Source organism: Nicotiana attenuata, unplaced genomic scaffold (genome assembly GCF_001879085.1).
Source record: "Nicotiana attenuata strain UT unplaced genomic scaffold, NIATTr2, whole genome shotgun sequence".
Lineage (NCBI taxonomy): Eukaryota > Viridiplantae > Streptophyta > Magnoliopsida > Solanales > Solanaceae > Nicotiana > Nicotiana attenuata.
In genome coordinates this window covers 54,349-69,221 of record NW_017670339.1, presented here as the reverse complement: position 1 = coordinate 69,221, position 14,873 = coordinate 54,349, and positions in this window count along the sequence as shown.

Sequence of the window (14,873 nt, the reverse complement as noted above, 5' to 3'; positions counted from 1 at the left end):
TTCGAGCTCGGGTCAGATTCATTACGAGGCTACCCCCGATGCAACTCCCTTGTCTCGATCAAATAGTAAAATCAAGTAGGCCCGATTTTGACCTTATACATAAATCATTACTCAAATATTGATGCAATTGTGTCCTTTGATTTAGGGAAAGAGGAGTTTGGTAGAGGCGGATCCAGGCTTTAGATTTTGTGGGTTCAACTTTTAAGATTTTTAGCATTGAACCCATTGTATTTTTAAAGTTATGGGTTCAGACCTGGCATTTTTTGTATTTTTAATAAACTTTTATACATAAATTTATACTTCATGACGAAAGTATTGTGTTCAGATGAACCCGGCAGCCATACTCTACCTCCGCCCCTGTCAATAGGTCCTTTTGATCATAAGGAACCTTTGTTTTTGGTGGAATTAAGGAAAAGTTATGTTTGGTTAAGTCATGTTGGGACATATCTACCATCGATATTTGAGTTTTGAAAGATTCCAAGAGTTATATGTGGGCTAAGGAGCACAATATTGATCTGAATAGGTTTAACCTCGGCATGCAAATTGTCATTCCTTTGGATCATGGGGAAGGGAGGATTCTAATGTATGTAAAGGAGAGTTTTGAGCGGTATGACATGGAGTATAAGTATGGCAAGAGAATAAGATCCAAGATAAGGTCCATGGAAATGGGTTGGACTTTGCACCGATGTCTTGTTTTCGTTGGAAAGTCAATAGATAAGCGGCATAATATCTTTTTGAATTCTAAATTTGGCCTTTTTACCAGTTTTGTTTATGGTTTTAGCTTTGAGTAAATTAATTAAACTTTTCGAAAGCTAACCAAACAATGCTCTGGTATTTTATTAAGTTATCTTGTGGCCATTGGGATGTATCTCAAGTCGTGTAGATGAATTGTTACATTTAATGATGTTGGAACTATATTCATGTAAGAATTATTTTATGATCATTATTATCGTTATTATTATTATTATTGTGTTATATTATGTAGAAACCGTTTCATGATGACGATGAGGGAATCCCAGTTAAATATTGACTGAAATATTATCCTCTTGATTAATGGAATGAATATTTTATTCTTCTTCCCACGTTTAGCTCCTTTCCTTCTAAGTTAATATTGCTTATTAGCCTTACGTATCAAAGACTAATGTCCTATTATCTACTAGTCCACACGTCATATAAATTGGCGTCTCAACGTTACCTAACTTCATTCGAGTATGAATAGTGAATTTATCAATTGGTTCATGAAGGGACTGGATAGTAGGTGGATAAATATGATGAAACTTGTTTCCTTAACAAAATCTTCTAACACAGAAAATAAGGTACCTCTGATTAAAGTACCCTCTGACTTTGATTAATTCATCTTTTATTGGTTCTTTGGTTGTTGAAATTGATTACTTCTAAAGTTGACAGGTGTTAAGCGCTTTTTTCTTGATATTTTTGGTGAGGACAACCGTGGGGCCCGAGGAAAGTAATGGGAGTTAGAAAGAGATCGAAAGGATAGTATTGTCGTCTAAATGCTGTGAAATTTCTCTTTATCATCCAACCAAAGAGAGATTATTTGTAGGGTATCATTTTTTGTTAGACCTAATAGGCTATATATATATTTTAAAAAATTTATGAGAAGTGAAAAAGTTTGATTTCTTTGTTTAAAAAATATAGAGAAGAAGAATTTGCAACTGTTATGATTTCTGCCAAGAAAATTGCATTTAAAATGAATATTGAACCCGAATTTCGTAAGAAACATGTGATATATAAGAAGAAACAATTCGATGAGAATATTGATAATGAAATCTCAAAATCTCTCAAAGATTCCTTTAGAGTTGATTCCTTTTCATTGATAGTAGACAAGGCTATTTTTCACTTCAAAATAGATTTGAACAATTCGAAGAATATGAATACATTTTTGATTTTCTATTTAGCGGTAGTGAAGTGCATCAAGGACGAAGAAGGTAGAGTTTTGTTGGATGAGGGGCTTATCTGTTGGAGATGGCAGACCTACTTTCATAGTCTCTTGAACAAGGAGGGGGACAGGAACATTATACTGGGTGATTTGGAACTCTCCGAGAGTCGTTGTGATTTTACATATTGTAGGCGGATTAGATTTGAGGAGGTTGAGGGGGCTATGTGTAAGACGAGAAAGGGCAAAGCGACCGGGCCGGATGAAATCCCAGTAGAGTTTTGGAAGAGTGCGGGTAAGGTGGGCTTGGAGTGGCTCACTGGGTTATTTAACGTCATTGAATGAAGAAGATGCACAAGGAGTGGAGGTGGAGCACAATGGTTCCTTTATACAAGAACAAGGGTGATATCCAAAATTGCAATAACTATCGAGGTATCAAGCTGCTTAGCCATACTATGAAAGTTTGGGAGAGGGTGGTAAAGCTATGGGTGAGGAGGAGTGTGTCTATTTCCGAGAACCAATTTGGGTTTATGCTGGGGCACTCGACTACAGAGGCCATTCACCTTGTTAGGAGTTTGATGGAGCAGTATAGGGAGAGGAAGAGGGACTTGCATATGGTGTTCATTGACTTAGAAAATGCGTACGATAAAGTCCCAGGGGAGGTTTTGTGGAGATGTTTGGAGGCTAGAGTTGTACCTGTTGTATTTATTATGGTGATTAAGGATATGTATGATGGAGCAAAGACTCGAGTGAGGATGGTGGGAAGGGACTCGGGCCATTTTCCAGTCATGGTGGGGTTGCACCAGGGGTCGGCACTTAGCCATTTTTTGTTTGCCCTGGCGATGGACGTTCTGACGTGCCATATCCAAGGGGGGTACCTTGGTGTATATTATTTGCAGATGATATTGTATTGATTGACGAGACGCAAGGCGGTGTGAACGCGAGGTTAGAGGTTGCAGAGGCAGACCCTGGAGTCTAAAGGTTTCAAGCTGAGTAGGACCAAGACAGAATACTTGGAGTGTAAGTTCAGTGGTGAGACTCAGGGAGGGGAAGGGGAGGTGAGACTGGACTCGCAAGTCATCCCTAGTAGAGGAAGTTTTAAGTACCTTGGGTCTATTATTCGGGAGGATGGGAAGATTGATGAATATATCACACATCATATTGGGGCAGGATGGATGAAATGGAGACTTGCTTCTGGTTTTTTGTGTGACAAGAATGTGCCACCAAAACACAAAGGTAAATTCTATAGAATGGTGGTCAGAACGACTATGTTGTATGGGGATGAGTGTTGGCCTATGAATATCGCCCATCTCCAGAAGATGAAGGTAGTAGAGATGAGGATGTTGAGAAAGATATGCGGGCACACCAGGTTAGATAGGATTAGGAATGAGGTTATTCACGACAAGGTGGTGTGGAATCTATTGAGGACAAGATACGGGAAGCGAGGCTTAGGTAGTTTGGACATGTGAGGAGGAGGAGCACAGATTCCCCGATGAGGAGGTGTGAGAGGTTGACATTGGAGGGCCTACGGAGAGGTAGAGGTAGACCGAAGAAGAAGTGGAGAGAGGTTATTAAGAAAGATATGGAACAACTTCAACTGACAGAGGACATGACCCTTGATAAGAAAGTGTGGAGGTCGAGGATTAGGGTAGTAGGATAGGTGGTCTAGATTGTTCATACTGGTAGAATTAGTATGCACTCTCACATTTTGTTGGGAGTAGGTTTCTTTGACTACCCGTCGTTTTCTTTCATTTTGATCATCTTATTATCATGTTGTTTGTATGCTGCTTTTACATGGCTTTTTGGTGTTGTCCGTCCTTGTCTATCTTTTAATTAATGTGGTGCTTATATTTTCCTGAGCCGAGGGTCTATTGAAAACGACTTCTCTATCTTCATAAAGGTAGGTGTAAGGTCTGCGTACACACCACCCTCCCAGACCCCACGATGTGGGATAATACTGGATATGTTGTTGTTGTTATTATTTTTATTTAGCGGTAAAAACCCTAGATGGAAAATTTGAAAAAATATTACCTTAATCTTGAATGTTCCTTAAAGCATAATAATCAATCAGATATTGATGATTTAGATTTATTTTTGAATTAAAAGTGGTAAGAAAAATAGTACCATTAGAAAATAACAATTTAATAGATATACTCAATCAAATAAAAAGATTTGATTATTTTCCAAACGCCTATATTGCTTATAGAATATTGTTAATAACTCATATTACTGTTGCTTCATCGAAAAGAAGTTTTTCAAAGTTAAAATTGATAAAATCTTTCCAAAGATCAACAATGTCCCAAGAGAGGTTAAATGGATTAGGAGTTCGGAACCAAAATGTGGTTCTTTTGGACTCAAAGAACAAAAATGTGTGGAAAAAAAATATAGTGACCAAAATATGTATAACGTCTTTTTAAAAGACGTTATACCTTAACAGTTGTTTGCGTCTTTTAAAAAGACGCTATATATGTAACCTTTTTCACTAAGACGCTATGTATATTATGTGGGCCCACAAATAATTCTTCTGGGCTTAACTGACATAATAATAATTACAACTGGGTATAGCGTCTTATATACCTCAAATAATTGAACCCCTGGACTGGTTTTTGCCTTATTTAAGGAAGTTAAGGATTTTGTAAAAATCCATTCAGAAATATTCTCAAGTCTTGTGAACTTTTTCTTTGTTAAGTTGTATTGTATTTTGTCATAATGTCTAAAGAGCGAAGAATTAGGGTTTCATTATATTGGGAGATGGAAGTGGTAGAGGCGAATAACTCGGTAAGCTATAGTTTATCTCCACAGTCTCATGTTAAGTTGCCACTTACAATGGAGTATGATACATTAATATCGTTGTTATGTAAAAAAAATGAGTGTGAGCAAACGTTCGGTGAATCTTAAAATAACCGGAAGATATCTGTATTCTATGACTCCACAAGGGGTTGCTTGTTATGCTGAGTTTAACATCAAAGACAATGAATCTCTGAGTGATTTTTTAGGACTCCGGATGAATACCGGGAATTTATTGTGATAAAAATGTTGGAAATGTATGTCAAGGATGAAGACATTCGCAATAATGAGGTTGCGCAAAGTAGGAAAATCCCTCAATCATCGGGTGGTTGTTTTGGAGCATTTTTAGCCTAACAGGTTTCGGCTGAAAGAGTTTGGCCGGATCTAAACTTATCTCCACGGGCGAATGAGGAGCGAGGAAATAATTTCTCCCCTAGTATACATAATTCATAAGCCAAGTGGTAAACTTCAATTTTCCTTTGTGTTACGATGTCTATTTTTGTGTATTGTATGTGTATTAACACTCATATATTCCACAGGGAGTACCGACCAGATATGAGTTTTACAAGTTATGAACCAACGGCCAGTTGGAATATGCCTAGTTTTGGTGTGTTAGATCATGGTGGTCCATCCGGGAGTCAGCATCAACAAGATAATGTGCATCATGGGATATCAACGCATTATGATTTGTAAGTGAATACATAAAGTTATATGTATTGTTTGGACCAATTTGAGTAAATCATTATTTCTTTGGTTGTGCAGTAAAAACGAGCAACTTAATGGTCCTTACCTTACTCAATTGCCCGAAGACGACGTATTTAATCGGGATCTAGCAGATGCGCAGAGTCAGAAAGAGAATAGTGATTATGACAACAATGCCGATGAGTATGGAGATGACACCCTTCCTTGATGAGGGTGATGAAGAGGAGGAAGAGAATGCTGAACCTGATTTGACGAGGGAGCATGCTCCACCTCCCGTTAGACCAAGAGTGTACGAGTCCCACGTGGCGTTTCATTCAAGGCATATTCCCTACCTTGATCATTTGCCAAGTATGACGCATGTGGATGCCCTCGCAAGGGATAATGACGAAATTCGGACAGCAATGTGGGATGAATCTAGACCAACGGTGCTGTCAAAGGGCATGTTTTTTCCTGATAAAGCACGCCTAATCAGGGCGGTGAAAATGTACAACGTAAAAGAGTATCGTGAGATGATGGTATGGGAGTCATCTCCAGATGTATACAAGGTTGTTTGCCGTAGATGGTTTACGAGTTGTAATTGGATGTTGCGTGCGAGGAAGAAGAAAACAAATATGTGGGTTGTGGGTAAATACATTGGCACCCATAATTGTGAAATGGACAGTGGGAATCACTTTAACTTGGATGTTGACTTGATTTCTCTTATCTTGATTCCACACATTGAAGCCTTCATAAGGTACAAGATCAAAAAGTGTATTACATCTGTCCGCCAGGAATATGGGTGTACCATTACCAAAAGAAAGGCATTTCTCGGGCGCAAACGTGCGTTTGAAATTGTTTACGGTGACTGGGATAAGTCATTTGCATCTCTACCCAGGTACATGGTCACATTGCAACATTTTAACCCAGGACTATTGTTAAATGGAAGATTGAGCAGAGTCCTGGAATACCAGAACATATATTCATATATGTGTTTTGGGCCTTCAAACCAGTAATTGATGGTTTTGTATATTGTCGGCCGGTAATATCCATAGACGGAACTCATGTATATGGAAAGTATGATATTAATTTGTTGATCGCCGTTCCAGTAGATGGTAATGGAGGTATATTTCCCCTAGCTTTTGCTATTTGTGCCAATGAAAGCCAAGAGACGTGGACGCTATTTTTGAACCACTTGAAGGAGAACGTTGTCAGATAGCGTTCAGGTATTTGTCTAACATTTGATCGGTATGGCAGTACTTTAAGTTCTGTACAGCATTTTCCTGAATGGCAGGAACCGTGTGCATACCACCGTTACTGTGTGAGGCACCTGAAGGCCAATTTCCAGAAGGCACATCCCAACAAGGACTTACATGATTTAATGTGGATGGCTGTAACTGATCACCAAGAGTGTAAATTTAGGAGGCGTATGGAATCGATCAGACAGGAAGACGAAAGAGACTATCATTGGTTGATGGGACATGAGCTTGACAAGTGGACATTGCAAGCGGATAGCGGCAGACAATAGGGAGCCCTGACTACAAATGTGTCGGAGTCTTTCAATGGGTTAATGAAGTCTGCACGTGGATTGCATATCACTGCATGGTGCGGATGTCATTCAAACAGATGACGGAGAGGTTTGTTGAAAGGGCTAGAGGTGCATCGTCGTTGATGGAGAGGGGTGTTGAATTTATGCCAATACCAATGAAAAGATTTGAGAAATACAGGAGGCGAGCACATTGGCATTCATTTTTACAGTATTTCAACGAGAGAAATATTTTTGAAGTTCGCACCACTATCCATCAAAACTGGGGGAATAATACACACACCATAAATGAAGCCAGAAGGTTGTGTTCTTGTGGAAAATGGTCCATCTACCACATGTCGTGCTCACATACCATGAAGTGCTTTCAACATACAGATTTCGCAGCAACCAGCTACGTTGATAAGGAATATAGTGTTGCTACGTACTTAAACACCTATAGTGGACAGTTGCAGCCAGTGGGTGATGAGCATTATTGGCCACCGGAACCATTTAAAATGGTGTGTAACAAGGAGTATTTGCGTAAGCTACAAGTGCAAAAAAGAATGCAGATACGGAACCAAATGGATGTTGGTGATACCATTTATGTGCGTAAATGTGCCATATGCTCGCAAATAAGACACGACTATCGTAAATGTCCTACAGCTAGTTTGGGTGGCGGTGGTAATCTAGCTCCTGGTAGAATGTCATCTAATGTGCCCAACTATCAAGGATAAACGTAGTGTTTTATTTCCGTAATGTGGTTGTAATAAGTGTATGTACTTGTTTATCTTGCAGAATGTATGAAATAAATTATGTTTTCATTGTTGTTAAATATTTTTTATATTTAACATTAATACTTCAGTACAACAATCTAACATAAACCCATTTAAAAAAAACAATCTTTTTATATTTAACACTAATACACGTAGTGGTATTTTTTTAATGGATGTTGTAATGTTCATTCAAAACGTCTTTGAAATACATATGACTTGGTTCAGTTTAAGAAGCTTTCTTATACCCGAAATAATTATTGTCATGCGAAGCATAGCGCGGTTACATACCATGTTATGTGTATTGTCCTGTCGACCTGATAAAGCTGTCGTTCTGGAAAAGTTGTCGTCTGGAAAAGTTGTATTGTACCGTAAAGAATCATTAGCACGCGAAGCATAGGGCGGTTAAATACCACATTATGTATATTGTCTTGTCAACCTGATAAAGCTGCCATTCTGGAAAAGTTGTCTTCTGGAAAAGCTATATTGTACCGTAAAGAATCATTAGCACGCGAAGCATAGCGCGGTTAAATACCACTTATGTGTTTTTTTCTTGCTATGATGACTAGCGCATTTTAGTTATTATCTGCGCTTAACCAAAACAAATAGCAAAATTTTCCATAATTTTTTTATTTTTCTTGCATTAACAAATGTCTAGACGCAATGACCAACCAAGGTGCTATCATGGTAAACGTGCGATTATGAAGGTATGTTGGTCCGATGGTAATGTTGGGCGCAGATATTGGATGTGTCTATACAGGTTTGGAGGAAATGACGGAAATCATTGTATGTTTAAGGAATGGTATGATGAACCCATTAACCAGGAATACTACAAATCAATTTTGCAGTATGTTTGGAATATGAACGCTGAATACCAATGCCAGATCTCTTAAATGCAACAAGAAATTACGGCACTGCAGGAGAAACTAAAAGAGGCGGAAGAAGAAAAAAATAAAATGGAAGAGAAATTTAAATGGTCGGAGCAGAAAATAATGGGCGGTAGTGACTAAACAAACACATGTATGTGTTGTGTGTGGTATTTTATCTTTATGTTTTCCTTGTCATGTATTTTCATTAGTTGTATCGAATTTAAATTATGTTAAGTTGCTATGTTTGTTTTTTACTATTAAAATAACAAAAAAAACGAGAAATAAAAATATAATGCGCATATAATGCTAAACCATAGATAAAGTTGCTATTATTTACTAATTGTCATATGTACATAAAATCAAAAAAAATCGATGTGTCCCACATCCTTTATGCTTTAAAGCAGCCGCTAGCCTTAGGTGCATCCCATCCCGTCCGGCTACACTATCAGGATCATCCTCATCACGTCGCATCTTTATCGAAGGATGAGCTGCAGTATTACGTCAGTAAGGCTGACAGGCTCGGTAGAAGGGGTCGTTGGTGCAGCAGTAACCTATAGAATAATGAGATATTTTAGTATATGAAATATATATTAGTAATGTACGTGTTAGCTAAAAAAAATTAAAATGTCTTACCATGGTCTCAGCGGGCTCCTAAATATAATCATCCATCTCAGGCATGTCAGTGTCGCATATAGTGGCCTCCGTGAGGGCGAAGATGATGGCTTCAAAAAAAATATGCTTTAGATATTTATGACTAATCAATGAGATAAACACAAATATAAGTAATAGTAATACAAACTAACCAAATCCTATGGAAGATCCTCAGCATCCCTCGGTGGTGAGCCATAACTAAGTCGGCGCCCACTATCCACATCTCGTACCGGACGAGCATCAGCAAACGTCTATGCCTCTGGAGGGTCAGGAAAATACACATCTCATTCATGTGATGTAATGGTCGTGCCCGCGATCAACAATGGAGCTGACGGTGTCACCTGCGAAGTCCCTGGAGTAAGCTACAGGCTAAATGAGGGCATATCACTAGGAACATGGTGTGGCCCAGGGTGGTCACCCGGCTGATCAACTCCAACATCCTCAACAGGTGCCTCAACACCCCCCTTGCTGGGGACCACCTCCTCGCCAACCCCCACGACCTCGTGGACACCCCTACCTCGTGGGACACCCCTACCTCGTAGGACACCCCTGCCACATCGACCATGTTCAGGCTCCATTGCTGGCCCACGATGGTACTGCTCTGGCGCCATATAATCAGCCTCGTGTCCTAAGCTCTCATCATCTCGGGCTCGCTGCAATGTCCGGGTAGCCAAATCTGTAACTTGCCGGTAATAGTCGTGCAAAGCGGTCGCTCCCTTGCCGGTATGTTGTTGCATCTGCAGTCCCAACTGATGGAACAGATGTAGGCCAATAACCTCCACAACATGTAAAATATTAATTACGAAACCGTAAGGTTAACATTATAACTAAGTATACGAAATAACATACCAGTGCCTCATGCCTCCCGACGTATGGAACAAACCGACCGCCAGCGCGATGAACGGGATTCCCGATGAAAAGTCGGGTAATTCTGCGATACCAGCCGATATACGCATGCTCATCATCCATAAGATCGGGTGGAGGGGGTGGCAGAATCAGGTCACCTCGCTGGTCCCAAGTCTCAATATACAACTCTAGCCATGCCTCATACGCCTGGTCAACCCTCGAACGTTCATCCCGCCGGTAATGTGTCCTAAGCCAGCAGGCGGCGGAGGTACAAGCTGTGGTCGACCAAACTAGCAAAGGACTCGCTCGGTGGCATGATGCTCGAAAATATCGAGACACATCAACGAGACAGAAGAGCTCCAGATAAGTCATCCGGTCGAGAAATAATCGGACCAACCAGCTATTAGCTCGTCGTTGTATGGCCTCCAAATGAACTATTACGTAAAAGCAAGAATCGTGAGTATACGCAACACATATAAATCCAAGCCAAGTAAACTTAAGTATAGAATTAGCTGTGCGGCCTCCAGCAAATCCAACAAATTCCTGCAATAGGGGAGATTATGTCGAGCCTCATACTCGCGTCCGTATCCCCGCCTATCAACCCACCTCCTAGCTAAAGAGAGAAATGCTGGAGGTGGTGCATCCTGAGCTATGGGTGGTAGAGGTGGATAAAACTGCAGGAACCGCTCCCAGGCCCAAACCTAATATAAAATTTAGACGTAAAATTTAAGGTATATTTTTATGATGTATGTTATAATGAAGAGAGTATTTGACTATGTTTTCACCTGCAGTAGCGACAATTATCCTGCAATGTCTCGCTGGGTGCCCATGCATGCCCGGCACATCTACCTGTACAAGTAACCATGAACAACAGCACCCCAGCTGTACTGATGTAAATCATCTAGCCGCTCAAGATGATGAAGAAATCTCAAGCTGACTAGGTTTCCCGAAGTGTTCGGGAACAATACGCCGCCAAACATAAGCAGCAACAACTACCTCGTGTACCGGTTAATATGAAGATCCGGTGTATCATGAGCCATGTCAGCATGCATGGCCTCCAAATGCAGCCGGACGGGCGTCAACGCAAGACGACTAGCCATCAACCTGCAGCCCATACAGAACCTCCACGTCCTGCAGCGTGATAGTGGCCTCGGCAATGGGCAAATGAAATGTATGCGTCTCTGGTCACCACTGCTCTATCAAAGCCGTGATCAACAACCAATCCAGCTGCAGCCGGCCGATCTCAATAATCCTATAGAAATCTGTATCCTGCAGGCGTCTGACTATACGGGGATGGAGATGGCGGGTCTTAAGAAAGTCTCACATATCGTCTACTCTCCTAGCACGAAAAGTCTGGGCCAATAACTGCCCCTCCCATATGTAGGAAGACCTATGCTCGGCCTGTAGCATTAGTAGCTCTAGCGAGGCAGGTCCGGGATACAAAGGCGGAACCTCCATGACGATTACTGTAAATTGAACAAAATTAATTACACTATTTTTCTTTTTCATTGCTTAAATATATTGCAATACCTTTAATATTAAATTTTATTCGATATTTTTACAATATTTTTAACTAGGTTGATACATTTTCAATATTATAATTTTATATTTTATATGTTACTTTAATATGTTAATTTTATTATTTAATATGTTAGTTTTATTGTTTTATATGTTTGTTAGTTATTCACCTATTTTTTACTATAATAAAATTAAATAATTAATTTTTGTAAGTATACAGGATTTAATTATTAAATATTTACATTTTGGTTCCGGACACAATATTGAGGCCCAGTAGCACCAATGTATCCTGAATTCTTATGTTCATGATGAGAAAATTTTCCCGATATATCTCAACAGGTCTGTTATTTTATATGTTAGTTTTATTATTTAATATGTTATTTTTATTATTTTATATGTTTGTTTGTTTGTTACTGACTTATTTTTTACTATACTAAAATTAAATAATTAGTTTTCATAACTATACAAGATTTAATTATTAAATATTCATATTTTGGTTCCGGACACAATATTTGAGGCCCGGTAGAACCAATGTATCCTGAATTCTTATGTTCTTACGTTTGTTGACTATAATTGGAGATAGTTTGTGTTTGGACTATCAGTTTTTTGACAAATTTTTGGGAATAAGAGATACTTAACTGATTAATTTTTATAACTACAAGGATACTATGCTAAAGGGCACAACGTTTTACTACGCTAAAAGGTCACTACATTACAAATACGAGCACTACATTAGGCCACAAGATACCACTACAGGGAACTAAAGTAACAATTTGTCTAGTTTACTAGTCTTTTAGTAAATAAATAATCTAAACCGGATAAAAATAACAAATTAATTTAATCACAAAACAATCACATAAATACATATACCACAGTAAAAAGTAACAAATGCAAACTAATACTATAGTCCATATAAAAAATAACAAATTAGTTAAATCGCAAAACAATCATAAAATAACATAGATCACATAAAAAAACTAATATGCATTTTTTATACAAGTTTTAACAAAAACTAAGTCGGAATATCTCGATTTAAGGTTTTAGAAAGTTGAAGATTTTGTGATTTGGAGCCGAAACAAGCAATAATGTCCGAGATAATGCCTTAGCTAGTGGGACCGAGAATCTACACTTTTTGTGGGACTGGTGGGCTCCACTCGAGTTTTTCTTGATTAAAAATGGGGGGGGGGGGTGGTGGATTCTGTTTTGGAGGAAGGGGAAGGACGATCTATATTATATGTATAGCATCTTTTGTTTAGACGATGTATATATAGCGTCTTAACAAAAGACGCCATAGTTTCCCGCTTTATTTAATTCAAAATATAGCGTCTTTTTAAAAGACGCTATACTTAACTGGCCAAACTGCCGTTAAGTTATAGCGTCTCTAAAAAAGGCGCTATATATATTTTGGTCACTATGCTTTTTTTCACATATTTTGGTTCTTTGAGTCCAAAAGAATCATATTTTGGTTCCGGACTCAATGGATTAGCTATATTGTCAATTGAGAAAGACTTATTAGGAGAAATTGATTATAAGAAAATTATTAATAATTTTGCATCTAAAATAATTTAGAAAAATAGAATTCAAATAAAAAAATAATGATTTTAACGAAGTTAAGGCCCCTCATAATGTTTGGCTTTAGGCCACAAAATTTGTCAGGCCGCCCCGATTCTTTGGCCGGAGTAGAAAGAGAGTGAATCTCTAAGTTTAACAATGTGTTGTTTCCCGAGAAGTGGTTTGCATATCTACGTTGAGTCATTGAACTTAATTTGATTTGTGGAACATTGTCTTGAGAAAGCAAGAAAGGAGAAAAAGTTAAGTAGGTTTTGAGATTCTGGATTTGGTTTTGTTGTGCATGCTTGTTTAATCCAAGTCAATGTGACATGGTCTTTGTATTCCAGAGTTGTTCTTTATTTATGGTGTTATGAGATATCTATAAGATAATTGATTTAATGAAGCTCTTAATAGTTGTTGTAGAAACAAGCTCTCGTAGACTATACTTTCCATGTCTTAATTGGACTTAAGGAATGATCAGTGCAGGCTTTGTGGCCTTAGGCCCCCAAAATACTTAGAGTCTCAAAATCTATAAATAATATATATAATATTTAATAATTATGCACTACTGATAGAATTTTTAAATAATTTGGTTAAAATAGTTATAGCTAAAAGTTTTACACATTAAATTGTAGTTACTAGTTGTAATCTGTCTTTAATTCGTCCCAACTTAAATCGCTCTTGCAATGTTAGTTTAGAACAATTTTTCTTAATTCCTTGACTACCTGTGTAGATATTTTTCAAGCTATTTTGATAAGTAACTATCAAAATCTGTCTTTAACATTGAATGACTCTTGAAACATAATAGTTACTACGGTATTATTTGTTTCAACTTATATTTAGAATTAAAAGTGCTAAGAAAAACTATACAAGTAAAAGAATACTCTAATTGACAAACTCAATCAGGTAAAAAGTGCTAATTAAGTTGAAAATGTTTTTCAAAAGTAAATCAATAAAGTTCAACATGATAACACAAGAGAGATTAAACAAATTGGTTGTACATTGGCAAGAACTAAAACTGAATATATCTTCTTTAGATTTTGATAAGTTATAAGAGTTAGAAAAACAATTAAAAAAATGTAAGGCCTCACTTTTTATTTTCTCTTTAGGCCCCATGTTACGTCGAGCCGCTCCCGGGAATGATCTGATATATCCAGAAGAGGTGTGAGGGTGGGAGTGTTTTTCTTGGTCCTATTTGTTTCTCAAGCTTCAAATAGAAAAAGAAATGTGCTTATTTTTGTTAAGGGTCGCGATATTATAGAAAATATCCATCAATAGTTTATATTTCTGTGCATACTGGATTGCCAATAGCGATGGTTATAAACAGATGCTTGAATTTTTGTATCGTAGAACGACTAATTAAAAGTTTTTGTTCTAAAGGTATAATTTTTCTATTTTCATTATCTGTTGACGAAATTAGCCAACAAATTGTCTCATTGATGCTGATTAATGAAGCAATTTGAGAGTTTTGACAACCCAATTCATAGACATATTGTGTACATTTCTCAGACCTAGGATTTTTTGCAGATCTCAACATGTAAAAATTTCGTAAAAATCAAGATCACGCACAAAGCCTAAGCTCTAGGCGTGGAAGTATCGTATTTGTGCAAAGCTCCCGATATCTGAAGCCCGCTAGCCCAACCAGTCCAGATTTGCACCGGATAAGCCAACTAAGGGGTTAAAAAGCTCCCTTCCGACTCCCTCCAGAGGAAGGAAGCTCGTCAACCTGCTCCAATATGACACGGGCAGGGGGACAGTGGATAACATACTCTGGCCATATTGGG